This window comes from Hemiscyllium ocellatum, chromosome 17 (assembly GCF_020745735.1).
Source record: "Hemiscyllium ocellatum isolate sHemOce1 chromosome 17, sHemOce1.pat.X.cur, whole genome shotgun sequence".
In the NCBI taxonomy this organism is placed as follows: Eukaryota; Metazoa; Chordata; class Chondrichthyes; order Orectolobiformes; family Hemiscylliidae; genus Hemiscyllium; species Hemiscyllium ocellatum.
Window position 1 is genome coordinate 6132877 of NC_083417.1, and position 23557 is coordinate 6156433.

The 23557-nt window shown below is 44.0% G+C and overlaps 1 protein-coding gene across 4 annotated transcripts in view; it reads left to right on the forward strand.

The window, feature by feature from the left end:
* The window catches only part of LOC132823865 (cadherin-11-like), a 270392-nt gene that overhangs the window by 13176 nt on the left and 233659 nt on the right, over positions 1-23557 (forward strand). For 3 of the 4 annotated variants that reach the window (XM_060837935.1, XM_060837938.1, XM_060837937.1), the window contains exon 1: positions 7126-7583. The exons of the other annotated variant lie outside the window; for it this stretch is intronic. The gene's annotated coding sequence lies outside the window, so the exon portion shown is untranslated. Of the gene's footprint in view, positions 1-7125; positions 7584-23557 lie in introns of those variants that run through there. 4 annotated transcript variants of the gene reach the window in all.

Sequence of the window (23557 nt, forward strand, 5' to 3'; positions counted from 1 at the left end):
CTAAGGTCGGTGGAGTTGTGGGTAGTGACGAAGGATGTAGTAGTTTACAGAGAAACATAGATAAGCTGCAGAGCTGGGCTGAGAGGTGGCAAATGGAGTTTAATGCGGACAAGGGTGAGGTGATTCACTTTGGCTGGAGTAACCGGAATGCAAAGTACTGGGCTAATGGTAAGATTCTTGGTAGTGTAGATGAGCAGAGATCACAGTGTCCAGATACACAGATCCTTAAAAGTTGCCACCCAGGTTGACAGGGTTGTTAAGAAGGCATATAATGTTTTAGCTTTTATTAATAGAGGGATCGAGTTCCGGAACCATGAGGTTATGCTGCAGCTGTACAAAACTCTGGTAAGGCCACACTTGGAGTATTGTGTACAGTACTGGTCACCGCATTATAAGAAGGATGTGGAAGCTTTGGAAAGGGTGCAGAGGAGATTTACTGGGATGCTGCCTGGTATGGAGGGAAGGTCTTATGAGGAAAGGCTGAGGGACTTGAGGCTGTTTTCGTTGGAGAGAAGAAGGTTGAGAGGTGACTTAATAGAGACATATAAGATAATCAGAGGGTTAGATAGGGTGGACAGGGAGAGCCTTTTTCCAAGGATGGTGACGGCGAGCATGAGGGGGCATAGCTTTAAATTGAGGGGTGATAGATACAGGACAGGTGTCAGAGGTAGTTTCTTTACTCAGAGTAGTAAGGGTATGGAATGCTTTACCTGCAACGGTAGTAGATTCGCCACCTTTAAGTACATTTAATTCATCATTGGACAAGCATATGGATGTACATGGAATAATGTAGGTTAGATGGGCTTCAGAATGGTATGCTGAAAATATGTTGCTGGTTAAAGCACAGCAGGTTAGGCAGCATCCAAGGAACAGGAAATTCGACGTTTCGGGCCAGAGCCCTTCATCAGGAATCACTCTTCAGAATGGTATGACAGGTCGGCGCAACATCAAGGGCCGAAGGGCTTGTCCTGCGCTGTAATGTTCTATGTTCTAAGTTTGCACCCAAGTTTTTGAAAGAGTTTTGGATCATTACTAAGACACTTTAAGGAGTTTGACAAGGCACACGTGATCCAATTGCTACCTTTGAAGATGTCGTTGTGTACGTTAATGTATCAAACTTTGTTTAAAGCTTTGCTTATTTTGGATCAATTCGAAAGAGAAAAATGTCGATGGAATTTAAAAAAAATTTTGCAACGGGTCTGGCAGCACCTGTGAAGAGAAATCAAAGTTAACATTTTGTGTCCAGAGACCCTTCCTCCGAATCGGATAACCGAACCATTAACTCTGATTTCTCTCCACAGATGCTGCTAGACCTGCTGAGCTTTTCCAGAAACTTCTATTTTTGTTTTTCTGCTTTAAAGCATCCACAGTTCTTTTGGTTTTTAAAACAAAAAAAATACTTTGACCCTCTTCTTGTTTTTGTACAGTCTGCCAGATTATTTTTAAGCAATAATTCAGAATTGATCAACTTCAGGAGCGATTGGCTGTTCTTCACTGATACCTTTCTTGCCACGTTCCTTATTCTTAGTTTGTACATTATTTACTTCATATTCTCAAGGGGATTGAAACTGGCGATGAGCGTTTTAAAGCTGACGGTGAGCAGTTTAGATCCCCTTTTCTAACAAAAGATATACTGGCATTAGAGAAGGTTCACCAGGCTGATCCCAGCTACAAGGAGAACATGAGTAGACTGTAGACCTCTGCTCATTGGAGTATAGAAGAATGAGGCACTGAAACATACAAGCATACAAATATCAGAGGAAACTTGAAAGTGGTCAGAACAGATTTTCAAAGATGTTGCCAGGGTTGGAGGGTTTGATCTATCAGGAGAGGTTGAATAGGCAGGGGCTGTTTTCTCTGGAGTGTCGGAGGCTGAGGGGTGACCTTTATAGAGGTTTATAAAACTGAGAGGTATGGATAAGGTAAATAGACAAGGTCTTTTCCCTGGGGTGGGGGAGTCCAGAACTAGAGGACATCGGTTTAGGGTGAGAGGGGAAAGGTATAAAAGACCTAAGGGGCAACTTTTTCATGCAGAGGGTGGTGCGTGTGTGGAATGGGCTGTTAGAGAAAGTGGTGGAGGCTGGTACAATTACAGCAATTAAAAGGCATCTGCATGGGTATATGAATAGGAAGGGTTTGGAGTGATATGGACCAGGTGCTGGCATATGGGACTAGATTGGTTTGGGATATCTGGTTGTCATGGATGAGGTGAACCAAAGGGTCTGTTTCTGTGTTGTACATCTCTATGACTCTCTAATATTCTTGAGGACTTGACAGGGTAGATGTGGAGATGATTGAGAGGCGTCGGTGTTGGACTGGGATGTACATAGTTAAAAATCACACAACACCAGTTTATAGTCCAAATAAATCTGTTGGATTATAACCTGGCTGTGTGTGACTTTTAACTGGATGCAGAGAGTTTGCTCCCCTTGTGGGAGACTTTTGGAACAGAGGGAATAAACTCAGAATAAGAGGTTGCATATTTATATCTGAGATGGGGAGGAGTTTCTTCTCTGAGAGGAGGGAATCTGTGGAATCTTTACCACCGAGGGCTTTCAAAGTAGGGTCATTAAGTATTTTCAAGACTAAGAGACAGATTTTTAATTGGTGAGGGAATCAAGGCTTATGGGGAAAACACAGCAAAGTGAAATTGAGGTTTATCAGATAAGTCATAATGATGTTGAGTGGTGGAGCAGACTCAATGGGCTGAATGGCCTACTTCTGTTCCTATGTCGTATAGTATTATAGACTCTCAAAAGAGCTAGGGGCGGGGGAAGTGGTGGGATGGTGCTATATGTAGCAGAACTGTGATAATGCCAGCAAGAAGTCCAAAGTGTCAGCTCAGAGGCCTGTCTTCTTGCCTCAGATGACTTTGGGCTCATGTTCTACTCCTGAAGCTTAAGTAGACAACCCAGAGTATTCTGAGAACACTGCAGGTACTGCCTCTCTGCTGTGCACATTCCATCTGCTCTCTCAGATGGGTGGATGGAAGGAGATTCCATGGCACACTTTGAAGAAGATCTGACCTAGTATTTATCCTTCCATCAACATTGCCAGAACAGATTACCAGGTCATTCCCCTCACTACAGCATGTGGGATCTTGCTGTGCTCAAACTGGCTCTTGCATTTCATGTTCTACAACACTGACTACACTTTAAAAATATTTATAGTGTTATAGGGTCATAGTGACGTACAGCATGAAAACAGGTCTTTTGGTCCAACTCATCTATGTCGACCAGATATCCTAAATTTAATCTCGTCCCATTTGCCAACATTTGGCCAATATCCCTCTAAACCTTTCCTGTTCATATACCCATCCAGATGCCTTTTAAATGTTGTAATCATACCAGCCTCCACCACTTCCTCTGGCAGCTCATTCCATACACGTACCACCCTCTGTATGAAAAGGTTGTCCCTTAAGTCCCTTTTAAATCTTTCCCCTCTTATCTTAAACCCATGTCCTCTAGTTCTGGACTTACAAAGCACAAAGAAAATCTACAGCCCAGGAATCTACAGACTTCGGCCCTCCAAGTCAGAGCCAATCCAAATCCATTGTCTAAACCTATTGTCCAATTCCTAAGGATATATCCCTCTGCTCCCCATCTACTCATGCATCTGTCCAGACGCACTTTAAATGACTCCTTACCCTGGAGAAAAGATCTTGACTATTCACCCAGTCCATGCCCATCAAGGCTTTATAAACCTTTATAAAGTCACCCCACAGCCTCCAATGCTCCAGGGAAAACAGTCTCAGCCTATTCAGCCACTCCCCATAACTCAAAGCCTCCAATCCCGGCAACATCCTTGTCAATCTTTTCTGAACCCTTTCAGGGACTGTAAAGTATTTTGCGACCTTCCTGAGGTCTCTTCCTTTTTTGTTGCTCCCCCCACTGAATAATGCAGTTCAGTCTTTTACTATCACTAGCTGAGAAAGACTGAGGTTGTTTTAGAGAAGAGCTTTTGCCACTGCAGCATCCCTCCACTGCACTGCAGTGTCAACTAGAATGATGTGTTTGGGTCTATAGAGTTGGACCTAAACCCCATTGACTAGAGGTGCATGTTACAATCTGAGGTCAGCTCAAATAAGGGTGCATTCCTTTTAACTTCCCATAGTGATGGTGTTGCCCATGGAAACTAACCAGCATCAAAACAGGAGTCAGACTTTGGAATCCCTACAGTGTTGAATCAGACCATTTGGCCCAATAAGTTCACACTCACACTCCAAAGAGTAACTCACCCAGACCCATTCCCTTACATTTCCCCTAACTACTGCAACTTAGCATCGCCAAATCACCTAACCTGCACATCTTTGGATTGTGGGAGGAAGCTAGAGCACCTGGAGGAAACCCAAATAGACATGGGGAGAATGTGCAAACTCCACACAACAGTTGCCTGAATCCCTAGTACTGGGTTGAAGCAGTGCTAACTGCTGACCCACATGTCACTTTAGAACAGTGGGTTAGTGAGAGTGGCTAGTGCAGGGGAGGGGAACACATTTGTTTTGAAATCTGGGCATCATTGGCAAAACCAGCATTTATTGTTCCCTACAAGTTGTTCTTGAGAAAGTAGCAAAATAATTTTGAGTTTACGAGGGCATAGCAGAGGGCAGGCTCAAGAATGTTTGTGTTGCAGTGCCCAGAGAGAGAAAAAAGCAGTACGAAGAAACGGTAACACTTAGAAACACTTGCACTACTCACACTGGAGTCACATTTTGAAGTAAACAAGACAAATTGGGCCACAATATCTCATTCACCAGATTTACAATCATTTTTCCCCTTCTGGCTTGAGTTACATGATGGCTAGGCTAGGTAAACACTGCAGATTTCCTTCCCAAATGAGTATTAGGGAACCAGATGGGAATTTAATCTCAGTCCAACACCGTAAAGGTCATGTTTACTGATGCAGCAACAATGTCCATTTTTAACATAGCTCAGGCATGATAAATCATCCCAAAGCATCGCTGATGAGTGTAACGGAAGATATTTTGTTGCATATTAAGATGGGTAACAAAAAGATTGGTCAATAGGGTAGAATTTAAGAAGCATGTTTAAGGAGGTTGGGAGATGGAGAGGTTCAGGGTGAGATCTCCAGTGTTTAGAAGCTTGGCAGTAGATGACATGGGCGCCAGGCATGAAGCAGTTAAAATCCAGCATGCTCAAGGGGTGGGAGTCGGAGGAATGCAGTTACCCCCAGAGGGTTGTGAGGTTGGAGGAGGTTACAGAGATAGGGAGGGGGTAAGACTGTGCTCTGACTTGAGAGCACAAGTGAGCATTTTAAAGTCAAACCATAGCTGACCCTGGAGCCACTGAGGCAGGATTGGGGAATAAGAGGTGATAAAAGTTAAGATGTGAGGCAGCAGAGATTTGAATGGGTTGAAGTTTTATGGAGTGTGGAAGTTTGGTAATCAGCCAGGAGAAGATGGAACGGACAGGAAAACCAAACATATGAATCAGGAGCAAGAGGAGGTCACTCGCACACAACATCGACGCCCACCCCCCACCACCACATTGAGCGCATGGACCCTCCCCATCCACCAGGACATCTGTACCCCTAACAGCAAAATAATGTGCCATAAGAAGTAGGCCATTCAGCCCATCATTTCTGCTCCACCATTCAATGATCTGATCATCCTCAACTCCACATTCCTGTCAACTTGCCACTGCCCAACATGTTGGGGGCAATTGACAGGAACTGTGTGGTGTTAGTGCTGGGGCAGTGTCCCTACCTGTTGGTCAGGAGGCCCAGGTGCAAATCCAATCTGAGCCAGAGATGTGTGATAACATCTCTGAGAAGATGGATTAGGGAGAATAGATTGGAGCTTTAAAAGGTGATTGACACAGGAATTCCAGGAGGTGCTCACCAGTGGGCAATACCTTCTGCAGATGGTGCATGGGAGAATATGATGAGACATGAGAGCACCATGAAAAGGCAATAAGGCCAGGTCTGGAAGATGTAAAAAACAGAAATTGTTGGAAAAACTCAGCAGGTCTGGCTGCATATACAGAGAGAAATTAGAGTTAACATTTCAGATCCAGTGACCCTTCCTCAGAACTTTGGGAAGTTAGGAGTTTGGGAAGATAATGTGAGAAAATTCATCAGAGATTGAGGGGAGGAACCCGCCATGAATCTCATCAAAATTCATTGTTTTTTTTTGGTAAAACCATCATGTTGGTGGAAAGGGTTTGAAAGTTGTAACTTTGGTTTTTACAGTCAGTGACAAAAAGGGAACTTCCCAAAGGAGCAGAATTATGATGCTCAGAGTGCCATTTTTTTTTGGACGTGAACTCTCATCCTGTGGTCGGTGAGTCAGGGATTGGGAACATGGAGCTGAGGCCGAGCTCAGTTGGAGAGTTCATGATCTAATTCGGGGGAAGAAGAGCCAGTCCTATAGCTCCCCAAAATGGGAGGATTCTTCCGTTTGGAAACAAATGTGGATTCACTTACAGTTAACGAAAATAAAACCCCTGACTGCATCCGTGCGCCAGTCTTTGTGTGGTTGGAGGGAGGGAGGTTTGCAATGAGATCTCAGGGAGACAATTCCAAATTGGCATCGCGTGGATCCTCACGGTGAAGGTTTCCACAGCCGGAGAGCATACTCCAACAAGGAATTATACAGACACGATGGAACAAACAAAAAGAAGCTTGCTACCAAAGTTCTGACAAAGCCGTTTGAATAGTTGTCATTTCCTCCGTTGAGCTGCGGCCATTCAGTGTTTCCCCCCTCTCTCTCTCTATCTGGGAGAAATACTCACCGGGTCTGGGTTAGACCTGGGAGAGGGAGCGTTCAGAATTTGTGTTGCTTCTGGGGCGAAAGCGATGCCTGTTTTGGGGCTGAACGTGAGTGGTGTGTGATTTTCCGAAACACAACTTGTCGCTTTCCTCTTGTTGTTTAACCCCCCGCCTTGTCCCGAACACTTTCACTTCCCCAGCTCCTGAGCAGCTCTGTGTGTGTGTGTGTGTGTGTGTGAGTTTACCAGGCTCTCCTTCCTGTATGTTTCTGAATGCAGACTCCCCTGGGGGAGAGAGAGAGAGAGAGAAAGAGGTGGGGGAAGACTTCACTCCGTCTCATTGGGTGAGATTGTTGAACCCAATTTAAAAGCGTTGTCAAAGACAGAGAGAGAGAGAGAGAGCAAGACCGCTTTCTGTATCTGCAGAGCCAGATCCAAATAGCAGGGTCTCCTGGTCATTGGGCTCGGTGTAAATTACCCAGTCCATCTTTAGATGTTAAACGCCGTTTGTCTGCCTCTGTGTGTGTGTGGGAGGGGAACGTATGTGGACCTCCCTCTCTTGGATCTACCCTCATCATCCCTCTCCCTCCCTCCCTCTCTCTCTCTAGTCCTGAGTACCGAAGTGCGGATCGGAGGCAGACACAGCCGCTGCGTTGACGGTTCCTTGTGGCAAATTCTTTTGAAAAGCAGCAGAAAATGCATCTCCTCTGTACGGCTGTGTGAACACATTCCAGCATATAACCACGCAAAGAGAGAGGGAGAGAGAGAGAAACATCCCGTGCAGTTAATGAGGATTTGCTAACTGCTTTTATACAATCAGTTGAAAACGAGTAACTGAGCTGATCTCTTTTTAAGGTAGGCTTTTTTTGAGAAATATTTACAGACACGAATTGGTGCTGGTGTGCAGAAGATTTTGGAATGATTTGTTAATAGTGTAATCCATGTCTGTTTCGTTTTAAATTGAGACAAAAAGGCTAATCTGAATTTTGTGCTTGATTGAAAAATGATTCCTGTTGAATAACTAACATGAAAACCAATTGTGTGCTTTATTTTGTATGTTTAGATATTGAAAGAGATGCGCGCACACACACACACACACATTCACACAGGCAATTGCATCTCACCCTTGCTGTTCTGATGAACCTCACCGCTACGACAGTGGAATTTTTAACAGGCAGCCCCAACAGTCTCAATCAGCTATAGCGGGACTGGGACTCTGCCTTCCTTATTCCTTCTCCACCCCCCCACCCCGGTCTGCGCCGGGAGGTAGTGGAAAGTCAAACCGTAGCATGCAACATCACATTGGTCCTATTTCCAAACGTTGTTTCTGGTTTGGAAGGTGTATAGTGCAGGATCTATGTAGCCAAGCCATGAAAGGGTCGATTGTGTAGTACATAATCGATCAGTTGTATTTTGGGGTGTGTGTGTGTATGTGAGAGAGAGGGTTATGGGGTTGAATAATGTTTTGATTCCAAACGATTAATCGATTGCTATTGTCGACTGCAGTAGGGGCTAAGTTAGGAGTCTAATAATCAATCTTATTGGAATCATCGTGTCCTGGATTGCTAAGAAATTGTGAGGGGCTTTTAGTGCTGGTGGGTGAGCTTTGCATACAGAAAAACAAAATAGAGTTGGAGGGGAGATTGTTATTTTTGTTGTTGGTTAAGTGTCAAATTAAGGTTGAGAAAAGTAAATTCAGCAGATAGATCAGAGCAATTCACTGGGGAATTATGAATGGAAGGAATTTGAGAAAATGAAACGGTGAAAGGAGCAGATGTTTGAGGAACACATTTTTACCAGGGATACCGGTATATGTCGGAGAGCCGAGAGATTAATGTGTGGGCGTGTGCCATTGAAAAAAAAAGACATTGGAAAGTGCGAGATGCTGGGAATTTAAAAAAAAACAGAGGTGTAATTTTGTAGAAATGTGATTGAGAGAGGTGGGAGATGCATTATTATTTTTGAGAGAAGTGTGGCGAAGAGCGGAGAAAGGAACATAATGTGAAACCTGAGCTGGAAATTCACAGGCTGCAAGTTCTGAGGACTTGAGAAGCAAAATAAAAACCAACCCTGGCCCGTTGAAGATGTTATGAATGAAAGGGAGGGGGGAAAACAAAGAGAGAGAGAAAGATGACCAATTAACAAATAAGGTAGCGATGCATTAACTGGGAGTGCAGTTTAGCTCCGGACAGGGGATACTTAATATCATATAACTATTGTCGCCTGGAAGTCAACCTGCAGAGTACATTCGCATCTGGCGCTTGTAACTGACCACATTTACACAAAGACAGAGCTTTGGTTTGTTTGGGGAGTCCCTGTCAAATGATACAAGACTCTATTGTGTTAGAAAATGAAGCCGGTCCCTCTCCCTGTCTCTCCGTGCCGTCACAAATACAGTGACAACATAATCTTGAGCTTCCACTCTGAACGGTTTCAAAATGTTGACACCAATGTTAGTGTTAGAATCAAGTCACAATACTTCAGCCCAGATGCCGTCAAATGTTCACCAACTCCCATCGCTTTTTGATAAAATACGTTGGGAAGCAAACGATTGCGGCGTTAAAGCCAATTTTAAATAAACGGTTTGTAAGGTTAAAATAAAAACTCCTCTCCCAGCCACCTTCCAGTTCATTCAGCAGTGTTCTTCAGATCCCATATCGGAGTAATGTTTTATTTTAAAGGCTTTAAGGAGGGTGGGGAGGTGTGTAGAGGCGTCCAATTGGGTAGAATGAGGTAGAATTCAAAATGGGCCGAATGGTTTCGTTCAGTGCTGATGGATTCTGTGACACGGGATAGCACAGCAACAGTAAAAAAAGCAAACGACAGAAGATAAGCAGAAACCCATTGAGTAAGAGGTGTAAGGTCGGAGATGGACTTTGTCTTAAGTTTTTATTAGACATATAATTTCAGTTATTAACGTAGGCGCCAGAGAATGCTGGCTTAAACACATTTCATTGTTATTTTTGTAAACTGCCAAAAAAAATACTGTTCTATTGAACATCCCCTCCTCCTCCTCCAGCCCCAGCGCCTCACTGTCTTGTTGGACAATGGGAGTGGGGAGTGTGAGATTGGTTGGTCCATTGCAAGATTTGCCTCTCTCTGTGAAGGAGGTGTAGAAAGCAAAGGACCGAGTACAGGATTTTTTTGGGGGGGGACTGGGGGAGAGTTGGACTGGAGGAGAGATGGGATGGGGGAGGGAGGGAGGGAGGAATGTCTGTGGAATCTGATGTCAAATTTCTTTTTCCATCCACTGTCGGCAGCAGTCACTAGAGGGCACAGTGACTCTATGAGACACTCCATCCCCATTCTGCCAGCCGAGACTCTGAATTAGAGGTAGCAAGGGCGAGCACTCGGCTACTTTTCCATGGGGTTAGGATAGGTGGAGAGCGGGATAGGAGTTCAGTTGCTTTCTCCAAGTCGGTCAGCTCCTTATTCTCGCCCCCACAGGGTGAGAAAGTGCAGAGTCAGAAACTGGAGAGAGTGAGAGAGAAGCCCATGGACTGTGTTAAATCTTTGTGGTATACAAGATATTGAGAGGCATAGATAGAGTCAATAGCTGGAGACTTTTCCCCAGGGCAGGATTGACTGGCATGAGGGGTTCTGGTTTTAAGATATTAGGAGAAAGATATAGAGGAGACGCCAGAGGTAGGTTCTTTATGCAGAGAGTTGTGAATGTATGGAATGATTTGCCAGCGGTGATGGTAGAAACAGAGTCATTGGGGACATTTAAGCGACTGCTGGACATGCACATGGATAGCAGTGAGTTGAGGGGTGTTTAGGTTAGGTTATTTTATTTTACGTTAAGATTAATCTTCGGCACAACAGAAAGGGCCTGTTCTGTGCTGTACTTTTCTATGTTCTATGTTCTCTGGGAAGAACATGCATGAGCAAGAGAATGAGTCAAAAAAACAGGAAGGGATTCCTGTTACCAAATTGACAGCAAAAAAAATTACAAAGAATTCCTAAGCTTTTTGAGTCGCTATGTAAAAGCCTCCGAATGAGCTACAGTAATTGTGTTTTTGAACTAAGATGTCTCCTGTTTAGTTTCACTCGCATGTCTGCTGCACCCACTGGACTGCGGTTTCACTAAACTATTTGTTTAACGAGTAACAGGCGACCAGAAACTGGTTGGAAAAGTTTCTCATCCTCCCTGTTCTGCCAGCAGTTTAAAAACAACACATCAGGAGGATTGAAAGCTCTATCAATGGGAGGGGTTGTCTCTCTCCGTGTGTGTGTGTGTGTGTGTGTGTGTGTGTGTTCAGTAACAATAACAATTGAGCTCAGGAACGAGATGATGCCTTCATTGTTGAACAAACCCAGAGTCAACATCAGGCATCACCTATTGAAGACAACAATGCATAGGAGAGAATCATCTCAGACATGCGATGACATGGAAAGTGGCTATTTGGCCCATCAAACCTGCACCAGCTTATTAAACAAGCATCAGAACGGCGTGCCAACCTCCTGCCTTTTCCCTCATATCCCTGGATAACATTTCTACCCAAATAACCATCCAATTCCCTCTTCAATACCTCAGTTGAACCTGCATCTACCACATTTCCAGGCAGTGCATTCCACACCCTAAATACTCACTTGAGTGAAGTTTTTCCTCACTTCATTTTTTCTTCTTTTGCAGATCACTTTAAATCTATGTCTCTCTTGTGCTTGTTCCTTGTATGAGTAGGAACAGCTTCCCCCATCTACTCTGTCCAGCCTGATCCTGATTTTGAAAACCTGAATCAAATCTCCTCGCAGCCACCTTCTCTCCAGGGAGACCACTCCCCATTTCTTCAATTGATCTCATCGTTGAAGTTTTCATTCCTAGAACCATTCTTGTCAATCACTTCTGTCCTCTCTCAATACATTCACATATTTCTGATGATGTGGCACCCACCACTGTACGCTATACTCAGCTGACATCTAACAATTGTCTTAGATACAAGATTCAACAGCACTTCCTTGCTCTTGTACTTGATCCGCTCGTAATGAAGCTGATGACACTGTTTGATTTATTTACTGCTGCTTGGAGATAGTGAGGAGTGCAGACACCGGAAAGTCAGATTCGATAAAAATGTGGAGCTGGAAAAAAACACAGCAGGTCAGGCAGCATCAGAGGAGCAGGAGAGTCAACATTTCGGGCAGGACCCTTCATCAGGAATGCAGCCTCTACTATCTTATCACATTCATTGATCTGTGCCCATATCGACCCAGGTCCCTCTGCTCCTGCATCCCCTTCAGAATGGTACCCCCCCTATTTAATATTAGCTTCCAATGTTCTTCTGATCAAAAGTCCATCACCTAACATTTTCCTGTGTTGAATTTTCTGCCACCTATCCACCCGATGCACCAATTTGTTACAGCCTTCTGGAATTCTACACTGTCCTGCTCACAGTTTCTCAAGTTTTGTGTCAATTATGTTGAGTTAATTCAGTTGTGAAGTACATGGAAATGCTATCACCTGCACATCTCTCTCCAAACCACTCACCATCCTTACTTGGAAGTATATGACTGTGTTCTTTTACAGTCAGTGGGTCAAAATCCTTTTCTAACAGTATTGTACAGAAACTTCTCTGTAATATTTCCTGCCGCAGTGAAGAACTCTGAGGTCCGTGTGTGGAAGACTGCAGCAGTTCAAGAAGGTAGCTCACTACCATCTACTCTGGGGCAATTAAGGATGGGTGATAAATGCTGGCCCAGCCAGTGATGCCTCCATCCTCAAAGCCTCTGTCTGTTTTGTCTTGACTACAACCATCCCACTGCTGTGCTCCTTCCTCGTAGCTCCGAGTGCAGTTCTTCCCTAACTTGTTCCCACTGTGACTCTCATTTCGAGACTTTAAATAATCAGAACTCCACAGTGAGAACAGAAGTGGAGGGAAATGGTTGACCCAAGAGAGGGGGTTGTTGGTCATGGTGGCCTCCGAACTCAATACACAGAATGTTCCTCTTGACCCCCATTTTGCAAAGGCCAGCCTTGGAGCTGCTTTCTGGCCCAAAGGCTTAATAATTTGTCTCTTGGATAAGATTCAATGACCTCACTACCTCAACCTTCCTCTCTGTAACAAGTTCCATTCCTCAACCACCCACCTCACCATCTGAGTGGCGTCTTTATAAATTGATTCCTCCTCAACTGACTCATGTAATTAGAGGGAGTAATTTTCGGTCTTCACACTAGCAAAACTCTCCGTAATGTAAAAACAAACATGAATTAAATTCTCCGCTCCAGTGGAAATTGGACCAGTGTTTCTGGAAGGATATTTAGTCACTTTGATGCCATTGGAGTTTCTGGTGGCTTGAGAAATATTTGTCAAGAAAGCGTTCTCCGTCAGGACAGAGATAAGAATTGGAATAAATAATCAAAAGCTTAATTCGAAGTGGTGTAAGAAAGGACTAAGTGTTTGATTAAAGGGAACTTGAACACAACTCCGATCCTTCTAACATAAAAGCAAAATGCTGTCAATGCTGGAAATAAAATTTGAATGTGCTACAGGCAAAACTCAGCAGGTCTGGCAGTAACTGTGGAGAGAGATACAGAAGTTTGAAAACAGGCACCAATAAGTCCAAGGACCATTTTTTCCCCGCTATTATTAAACTGCTGAATGGACCTCTCTAACTTCAAATCTAATGTTGATCTTGCTTTGTGCAGCTCCTGTGCAGCTGTAACCTTGTATACCTCACTCTTCTGAGCACTCTATATCTGTATGTCCTTTTTTTTGCCTGTCCTGCTTGCAAAACAAGGCTTTTCGCTGCACTTAGGTACATGTGACTACAATGAATCAAATCAAAGGAACAAAGTTAACATTCCGAGTTGAGTATGACTCTGCTTCAGGAGAAATATTGGAACTCGGTATTAACTCTGTTTCTCTTTCTGTGGATTGCTTTTCATTCACTCACAGGATGTGGGCATTGCTGGCTGGATGAGCATTCGCTGGTAATTCTTAGTTGCAACTCACCATCACCTTCTCCAGGGTAATGAGGAATGCATAGTACATGCTGGTCCAGCCAGTGGTGCCCACATCCAAAGAATGAATGAATAAAAGCTACTGCCAGGCTTGTTGAATTTCTCCAGCAACTTCTGTTGTATTTAATCTCTATCTTTTTTCAAATTTAAGTTTAATTTTAAGGTGTATGGTAATAGTTTGTCATACGAACTTGCCCCCTACTATAACTTTGAACATGAGTGGTTCATAACACAATGGGTGGTTAGACAAACCAATAAGAACATAGGAATGCAGGATTGAGAGAAATCATAGTAATTTGTGCCAAAGGACAAGAAAGTCTTGTACTATTTTTTACATCATACACGGGTCCCACCCTATCGTCAATCTCACATCTTCCTGTCCTGTACCCCAGGAGATTCAATACTGGCGTTCATGTGGCACTTGGGGATAATGCTGTGAGGAGATGGTGATGTTGTGGTAATATCACAGTATAGGTAATCTAGAGACAGGAACAGGAATTGGATTTAAAAGCTCAGCATGTCTGGCAGCTTCTCTGCGGGAACAGAAACAAAAATAACATTTACAGCCCAATGCCCATTCTTTAGAAGTGCAATTCTCAACACAAAACATTAACTTTACTTTCTCTCCACAGGTGCTGCCAGACCTGGTGAGTTTCTCCAGCAGTTTCAGTTTCTGTTTTTGTTTCTGTTTTCTGGCATCCGCAGTTGTAGAGTCATACAGCATGGAAACAGACCCTTCGGTCCAACACGTCCATGCTGACCAGATATCCTAACTTAATCTAGTCCCATTTGCCATCATTTCGCCCATATCCCTCTCCACCCTTCCGGTTCATATACCCATCTAGATGCCTTTTAAATATGATGTATCAGCCTTCACCACTTCCTCTGGCAGCTCATTCCATACACGCACCACCCTCTGTATGAAAACATTGCCTTTCAGATCCTTTTTATATCTTTCCCTTCTCACTCTAAACCTATATCCTCTAGTTTGGAATCTCAGGGAAAAGACCTTGTCTATTTACCCTATCCATGCCCCTCCCCATTTGATAAACCTCATCCTCCGATGCTCCAGGAAAAACAGCCCCAGCCTGTTCAGCCTCTTCTGATAGCTCAAATCCTCCAACCCTGGCCATATCCTTGTAGATCTTTTCTGAACCCTTTCAAGTTTCACAGCATCCCTCCTATAGCAGGGAGACCGGAAGTGAATGCAGCTGTTTGTTTCATTTTAGCAAACTAGAAACTAATTTCAAGGTAATAAAATCTGGAATTGAAAGTTAATCTCAGTAATGATGTTCATGAAACTGTCATTATAAAGAAGCTGACCTGGTTGAGTCATCTGTTGTCTTTTCCTGCTCTGACCTATGTGTGATTCCAGACCTGCAGCAATACGATTGTTATTGTCTGCTCTTCGAAATGGCTGAACAAGCGACTCAGTTCAAGTGCAATTAGAGATAGGCAAGAAAGGATTGACCTTCCCAGTGATGCCCATATCCCATGGAAGAATAAAGATAAAAGTCATAGGCTTTTATAGGCAAGGTCATGTCAGAAACTAGGCCAACATCTTGTGGTTCTGGTACAAAACTGGTAATTCACAGGTTCTAAGTTCAAACCATAGAATTCCTGGAGTGTAAGAAGAGGCCATTCAGCCCATCAAGTCTGCAGCAACCCTCTGAAAAGCATCCCAACCTCTCTCCATAACCCCACAGTTTAGCATGGCCAATTCACCTGACCTGCACATCTTTGGACTGTGGGAGGAAACCCACACAGACACGGGGAGAATGTGCACACTTCACACAGGCAGTCGCCCAAGGCTGGAATCGAACCTAAGTCCCTGGCATTATTGCTGCATAATGATAACCTAAACTGTGCCACCATGAAACCTGTTCTTGGAATTGTGAAATGGGATTGACTGGTTTGGCTGGTACACAAGGTGATTGAAAAATGCTGGATAGAATTTTAAACTCAATAGTTTACTGACATAATAGCTGGTCTGGCTGGGACTTAGTCCACGGTTAAATGTTTAATGCAATTAATACAATTTGAAGAGAATTTAGTAAAGGATCAATGATTTTGAAATAATAGCAGAAATTGCTGGAAAATCTCAGCAGGTCTGCGGAGACAAATCAGACCGAACATGTTTTTGTTTTGGATTTCCAGCTGCTGCAGTTCTTCTGGATTTTATCAGTGATTTTGAGTTTGATGTGCATGTAAACACTCCCAGGGCAGCACTGACATAGTGCTGCAATGTCATAGCCACTATCTTCTAGATAAGAAATTAAAACCAAAGCTCTGTCAGCTTTCTGGGAGAAGGTAAATAGAACCAATTTGGAAAAACTGCAGAGAGATCTCCATGATGCAACATGCATCTCTTAACCAAGCACCATGAAAAGCAGATTAACATTGAGTTGGATGATGATGCAGTTTGATTCTGCACTGACTATTCTGAAGGGCTATCTGGTCAGTCCCATTTCTCTTTGGAGTTTTGACCTGTTAATCCAATTCCCTTGTGAATATGACAATTGCTACCCTTTCAAGCAGAATATTCCTGATCTGAACTAACAATCCCATTTCATCTGGTACATTTTAGCCTGTAATTTAAATCTGTGTCCTCTCATGGAGTGTTTCAGCAGTTAGAATCAGTGTGTTTTAAACACTCTGGACCATTCATGGCCATAAACACCTCTCCTAGTTTTCAGTCTCAAACTCTCCAGTCTGTGCGTTACTACAGGAATGCTTCATCCCTAGAAACATTTTAGTAAATCTCTCATGCACCTCTCCAAAGACTTCATGTCCTCCCTGAAGTGTGGTTCCCAGAACTGGGTACAATATTCCACTTGGGGTTAAGGAGATGTTTTATCTTAACTATTTTGGCTTTTCTCCTTTCTGCTTCCATGTAAAGAACCCAGAATCTAGTACGTTTTATCACGAGCTTTGTGAACCGGTCTTTGCTTGTTCAGGACATAGGCACAAAAAACACTCTTGGTCCTAACTTCTTGCATCTCCTTCATCGTTTTGCCAATTTAACTTGCATTTCCTCTCATGGTCATGATTGTTCTCTTTGTGAGCTTCCTGTATGTTTTCAGCATTACAGCACTGATTGTACGTTAAAAACTGATTCAATCCAGGTGCACTGAGGTTATGAAAGGCAGCAGTTGTCAATAAATTGGCAGTGAACGTGGTGCTGGGGCCCATCAGTGGTTGGTTTTTGCCTAAAGGCTGTGCAGATACTGGAGAATGGTCCAGCACATTGCAATCTCACGTTGACCAGACTCAGAGTCTGCGACAAGGGCATAAAAATCACAACAACTTAACTTTTCTTGGCAGCTGCTCAGTTTTCTGAAGCCGAGCCTTTTCCAATATTCTTTAGTCTTTTAAAAATATGTTCCTGCACTCTGACAGATTGCCCCAGCTTTATGTTGGAGACAGTAAGGGCTGCAGATGCTGGAAGTCTGAGTCAATAGATGTGAGGCTGGAAGAGCACAGCAGATCAGACAGCATCTGAGGAGCAGGAAAGTCAATGTTTCAGGCCAAAACCCTTCGTCAGGACTGGGGAGGAAGAGGGGAGCCCAGAAGAAAATAGAGGGTGGGGAATGGGGCTGTGGTAAGAGTATGTGGGGCAGTGATAGGTGGATGCTGGTAAGGGGCTATTGTGATTGGTGAGTGGGAAGGGTGGAGTGAATTGGGGAGTAGGAAGATGGTCAAGTCAGGGAGGTGAGGAGGAGGGGGAGAGCTGGACATGAGATAGGGCTGGGGGTAGAGGGACTTTTAAGCTGATGAAGTCAATGTTGAGGCCACTGGGCTGTAAGCTCCCCAGGGGAAATATCAGGTGTTATTCCTCCAGTTTGGCCTCAATGGGCTTACTATAGAAGGGATACCATTACTGCACACAGTATTCCAAAAATGGCATAACCAATGTCCAGCACAGCTGCAACATGACCTCCCAACTCCTGTACTCAATGCATTGACCTATAAAGGAAAGTGTATCAACGCCACCTTCACTATCCTATCTACCTGTCACTACTGTGACAGGAAATATGAATCTGCACTCCAAGGTTTCTTTGTTCAGCAACACTCCCTAGGACTTTACCATTAAGTGTATAAGTCCTGCCCTGATTCGCCTTTCCAAACTGTAGCACCTCATAATTATCTACATTAAAAACCATCTGCCATTCCTCAGCCCATTGGCCCATCTGATCAAGGTACTGTTGTACCTTGAGGTAACCTTCTTCACTATCTATTACACCTCCAATTTTTACCAATCTTTTAAAAGGAGAGATTGAGGACATTTAAAGGGAGATTTTAAGAAGAGAGGCTAACATCTGAACAAGAACCATGAACAGGTTTGGCTAATGAAGTCACCAGGAGAAAGTGTTAAGTAATTCCTGATGGGAATAGGATCAAGGGAACAAGAGATGAACAAAGTTAGCCCGGTGATGGCATGTCAGGGTATAGGAGGGAAGCTCGAGAAAGATGTGAGTTCAGGACTAGGGCAGGGGATTGGAGAAAGCAATCAAAAAAAATGGGACAGTACGGTGGCACAGTAGTTAGCACTGCTGCCTCACAGCACCAGGGACCCTGGTAATTCCAGCCTTGGGTGACTGTCTATGTGGAGTTTGCACATTCTCCCCATGGTCAGGTGGGTTAGGCATGGTAAAAAAACCCATGTGGACTTATGGGGATTGGGTGGGAAGCTCTTTGTAGAGTTGGTGCGGACTGTCTGTGTGGAGTTTGCACATTCACCCTGTGTCTGTATGGGTTTCTTCAGGGTGCTCAGGTTTCCTCCCACAATCCCAAAGATGAACAGGCCAGTGAATTGACTGAGCTAAATTGCCTATCGTGTTCATGGATGTGTAGGCTAGGTGCATTAGTCAGGGATAAATGTAGAATAATAGGGTAGGGGGAATGGGTCTGGGTCGGTTACTTTTCGGAGAGTCAGTGTGGACTTGTTGGGCCAAGTGACCTGCTTCCATATTGTAGGGATTCGCTGGGCCAAATGGCCTCTTTCTGCACTGTAAGGATTCTATGATGGGTGGAAAGGAGGGATGTGTAGAGACAGCTGATTGGATGATTCCTGTCTGCATGACTGACAGGTGCTCATAAGCTCCTAGATTTTGTAGATGGGTTGGGGGGAAATAGAGAAAGGGGTTTGAGAAGACAGTGTGTAAGAGAGTAAAGAGGCTGGGATTACCTTCCATCTTACAGGAATATTGGGAAGCTTTAGCAGATGACTGCAGGATCATTTATGGTCCAGTCAGAGGTGATGGTGAACGATTAAACTTGCTGTTCTCCATATCCTTTCAAATCTTAAGTGACCCCATTAGAGCTCCTGTTCTGCAGTGGTAGTGTCCCTACCCCTGGACCAAGAGGCCTTGTTTCAAGTCCGACCTGTTCCAGAGGCATGTAATAAAATCTCTGAACAGGTTGAATTGAAAAATAGGATATTGAAAAAAAATGGGACTCCATTAGGACTCTTGTGACACAGTGGTAGCGTTCCTACCCTTGAGGCCGAAGGGTAGAGTTCAAGTACTATCTGTTCCAGAGGTGTGTCGTAACATCTCTGAGCAGATTGATTAGAAAATAGGTTTTAAAAAATATGTGACTCCCATGTCAGATTTTGTTTGGTGGCAGTGTTGCCCTGGGACTTGTAGCTATCGTAACAATGTTCTAGAAAGGCAGATTGTTATTCCTGTCTGCTTTGTTCGTTCCCTGTATGTGTGTGAGATCCAACACTTTTGGAAAAAAAATGTCCAGCAGATACAAACAGTTCTGTAGCACTGACCTGTTTCACCGTCTGGGCTGGCGGGAGTGCCAGGGATATCTGAATCAATCACAGGAGAACTAAGGTTTGGAAGCTGCTTTGGTAATGTTGTTGGCTGTTGTACCCACACTCCTGCTACCTCTTGGCTTCATACACCAGTGAACATGTAAAATAAATGACTAACAAGGATGACACCAGAGACATTCTAACTATCAGGGAGAACTGAATAGTCTTGGTTCCCAGAAAGAGAAGGATGAAGGGCAGCATGATAGACATTATTGATTAGATTTGATTCCCTACAGTGTGGAAACAGGCCCTTCGGCCCAACAAGTCCACACTGACCCTCCAAAGAGTAACCCACCCAATCCCATTTCCCTCTGACTAATGCACCTAACAATATGGGCAATTTACCTGACCTGCACATCTTTGGACTGTGGGAGGAAACCAGAGCACCCAGAGGAAACCCACACAGACACGGGGAGAATGTGCAAACTCCACACAGACAGTTGTCAAGGCTGGAATCAAACCTGGGACCATGGTGCTGTGAGGCAGCAGTGCTAACCACTGAGCCACCGTGCCGCCCCAGGGTATTCAAAATAAATATCAAGAGAAGGTATTTGGAAGTGAACAAAACTGGGGATTATTATTGGTATGACATAGCCATGAATACAGGTGGAATTAAAATCAGGAGAAACTTCCTTATCTTGAGACTGGGAGGAGTGTGGAACTTATTATTCAAAGGGTACAGTTAAAATGAATACAATAAAACATAGGAGCAGAAATAGACCATTGCATCCATTGATTCACCATTTAATAATATCATGGCCTTCTGCTCTACCTTTTCCCCATAATCTTGATTCCCTGGTTGATTGAAAAATGAGTCTATCTCAGCATAGAATATACTTTATGATCCCATCTCAACAATCCTCTGCAGTAAGGAGTTCACCGATTCATTACCTCCTGAGAGAAGACACTCCTCCTCATCTCTGTCTTAAATGTGCGATCCTTACCCTGACAGTATGCCCTCTGTTCCCGTACTCTTGCACAAGTGAAACAACTCTCTCCCATCAACTCTGTCAAGTCCTCAAAGGATCTTACATATACTCCAGCCATTTTTCTAAACTCTAATAATGGGGCTATATCTAGAAAAACACAGCAGGTCAGGCAGCATCTGAGGACCAGGAGAATCAATGTTTTGGGCAAAAGCCCTTCATCAGGAATGAGGGATCTCACTCCTGATGAAGGACTTATTCTCAAAACATCAATTCTCCTGCTCCTTGGATGCTGTCTGACCTGCTGTGCTTTTCCAGCACCACACTCTCCAGCATCTGCTGTCCTCACTTCCTCCTGAGGCCAAATTGATTCCACGTCTGCTCATTAGACATATTTAATATCAGCTTAATGAAACTTCTCTGGAATTTGTTTTGTTCACTCCACAGGATGTGACCACCGCTGGCTGGACCAACACTTACTGCACATCCCTAATTGCCCAGAGGCACTTAAGAGACAGCCACATTGCTGGGGGTTCGGAGTTATACATAGCACAGTAGTCTTCTAAAACGATATCAATAAACCAGGTTTATGATCATTATCAGACTTTTAATTCCGGATGTTTATTGAATTCAAATTCCACCATCTGCTGTGATGGGATTTGAACCAAGGCCCCCTGCACGTTACCTAGGTGAGTGGATTAATCAATCAGTGATAATGCCATTGAGCCGTTACCTCCTACTGGGGCTGCCTCTAATGCCTGAGTATCCTTCCTGAGATAAAGCTCTCACAGTGTTCCAACTATGGTCTGACAAGTGCCCGATTATCATTTTAGCAAGATTTCCCTATTTTTCAGCTCCATTCCTGTTGAAATAAAGGCCAACATTCCATTTGCTTTCCCGATTACTCGCTGAACTTCAATGCTAGTTTTTTGTGATTTATGCACAAGGACTCCTGAAAGCTGCTGTTGTGTAGTTTTCTGCAATCTTTATCCACTTAAACAATATTCAGCATTTTATTCTTCCTGCTACAGTGCATAAGCTCACATTTCTGAATGTTATATTCCATCTGCCACATGGTTTTCCACTTGCTTAACCTGTCTTTATCCCTCTGCAAGGAGAAAGTGAGGACTGCAGATGCTGGAGATCAGAGCTCTTTATCCCTCTGCAGACTCTTTGTGTCGTCATCATCACTTGTCCTCTCAAATACTTTTATGTCACCTACAAACTTAGTTTTCATACATTCACTTTCCTCATCCAAGTCACGAATATATCTTGTAAACAATTATAGTCTGACCACTGATCTCCATGGCACCCCACTAGCTCCCCATCCTGAAAATGACCCGCCTCCCTCACTATTACTTATAGAATCCCTACAGGGTAGGAGCAGGCCATTCAGCCCATGAAGTTCACTCTCTGAAGAGCAATCCTCTCCACCAACACTTACCCTAAGCTTGTAACCCTACATTTTCCACATGGCTAATCGACCTAGCCTGCACACCTTTGCACTGTAGGAGGAAAAATGCTCATAGTGTCCAGGGATGTATAGGTTGGTTGGATTGGCCTTGTAGGGGTGCAGAGTTACAGGGATAAGGTGGGAGGAAGAGGATACTCTTCTGAGAGTTGGTGTGGACATGTTGGGATGAATGGCCTGTTTCCATGCTGTTGGGATTCTATGGAAATAGAGCACCTGGGAAAAAAAAACACTAGCATAATGGATGTGCAAACCACACACAGTCACAGACACTCAGATCTCTGATGCTTTGAGGCAGCGGTACTAACCACTGAGCCATCATGACACCCCATGTTGGGATAGCTTCTACTAATTAGATACTCCTAAAAACATTTTAGTGAAAGCTGAATAAACACTTGAAAGAGAAGAAGTCATAGTTCCTTTAAAGTAGAATCACAGGTAGATAGGATAGTGAAGTACACATTTGGTATGCTTTCCTTTATTGGTCAGAGTATTAAGTATAGAAGTTGGGAGGTCATGCTGCAGCTGTACAGGACATTGGTTAGGCCACTGTTGGAATATTGTGTGCAATTCTGGTCTCCTTCCTATCAGAAGGATGTTGTAAAACTTGAAAGGGTTCAGGAAAGATTTACAAGGATGTTGCCAGGGTTGTAGGGATTGAGCTAAAAGAATAGGCTGAACAGGCTGAGGCTGTTTTCCCTGGAGCGTCAGAGGCTGAGGGGTGACCTTATAGAGGTTTATAAAATCATGAGGGGCATGGATAGGGTAAATAGGCAAAGTATTTTCTCTGGGTTGGTGGAGCCCAGAACTAGAGGGCATAGGCTCAGGAAAGGGGGAAGATATAAAAGGGATCTAAGGGGCAACATTTTCATGCAGAGGGTGGTGCATGTATGGAATGAGCTGCCAGAGGAAGTGGTGGAGGCTGGTACAATTACAACATTTAAAAGGCATATGGATGGATATATGAATAGGAAGGGTTTAGAGGGATGTGGGTCAAGTGCTGACAAATGGGTAAAAAATGAGGTCTGCAGATGCTGGAGATCACAGCTGAAAATGTGTTGCTGGTTAAAGCACAGCAGGTTAGGCAGCATCCAAGGAACAGGAAATTCGACGTTTCGGGCATAAGCCCTTCATCAGGAATCCTGATGAAGGGCTTATGCCCGAAACGTCAAATTTCCTGTTCCTTGGATGCTGCCTAACCTGCTGTGCTTTAACCAGCAACACATTTTCAGCTGCTGACAAATGGGACTAGATTGGGTTGGGATTTCTGGTCGGCATGGACGAGTTGGACCAAAGGGTCTGTTTCCATGCTGTATATCTCTATGACTCTAAGTTGAAAGGATTTGCTGCATGGATCACATTTCTGCCAATTTCTTCTAAGCCAGGTGGGAGGCTGGAAGAACACAGCAAGCTAGGTAGCATCAGGAGTTGTAGGAGTAAATGTTTCTGGTGTAATCCTTCTTCAGGACTGGGGGTGGATGTGAAGGGAACTGCAGATAAGGGTTATGGTGGGGGCAGGGTAGTGAAGTGGGGATTGTTGAAGACAGGTGGAGGGTACAAGCTCGTTGGTCAATGGGAGGAACAAATCTGGTTGGTTACAGGGAGCAGTAGAAGGAAGGGGAATGGCAGGGAAGGGAGTTGGGGGATGGG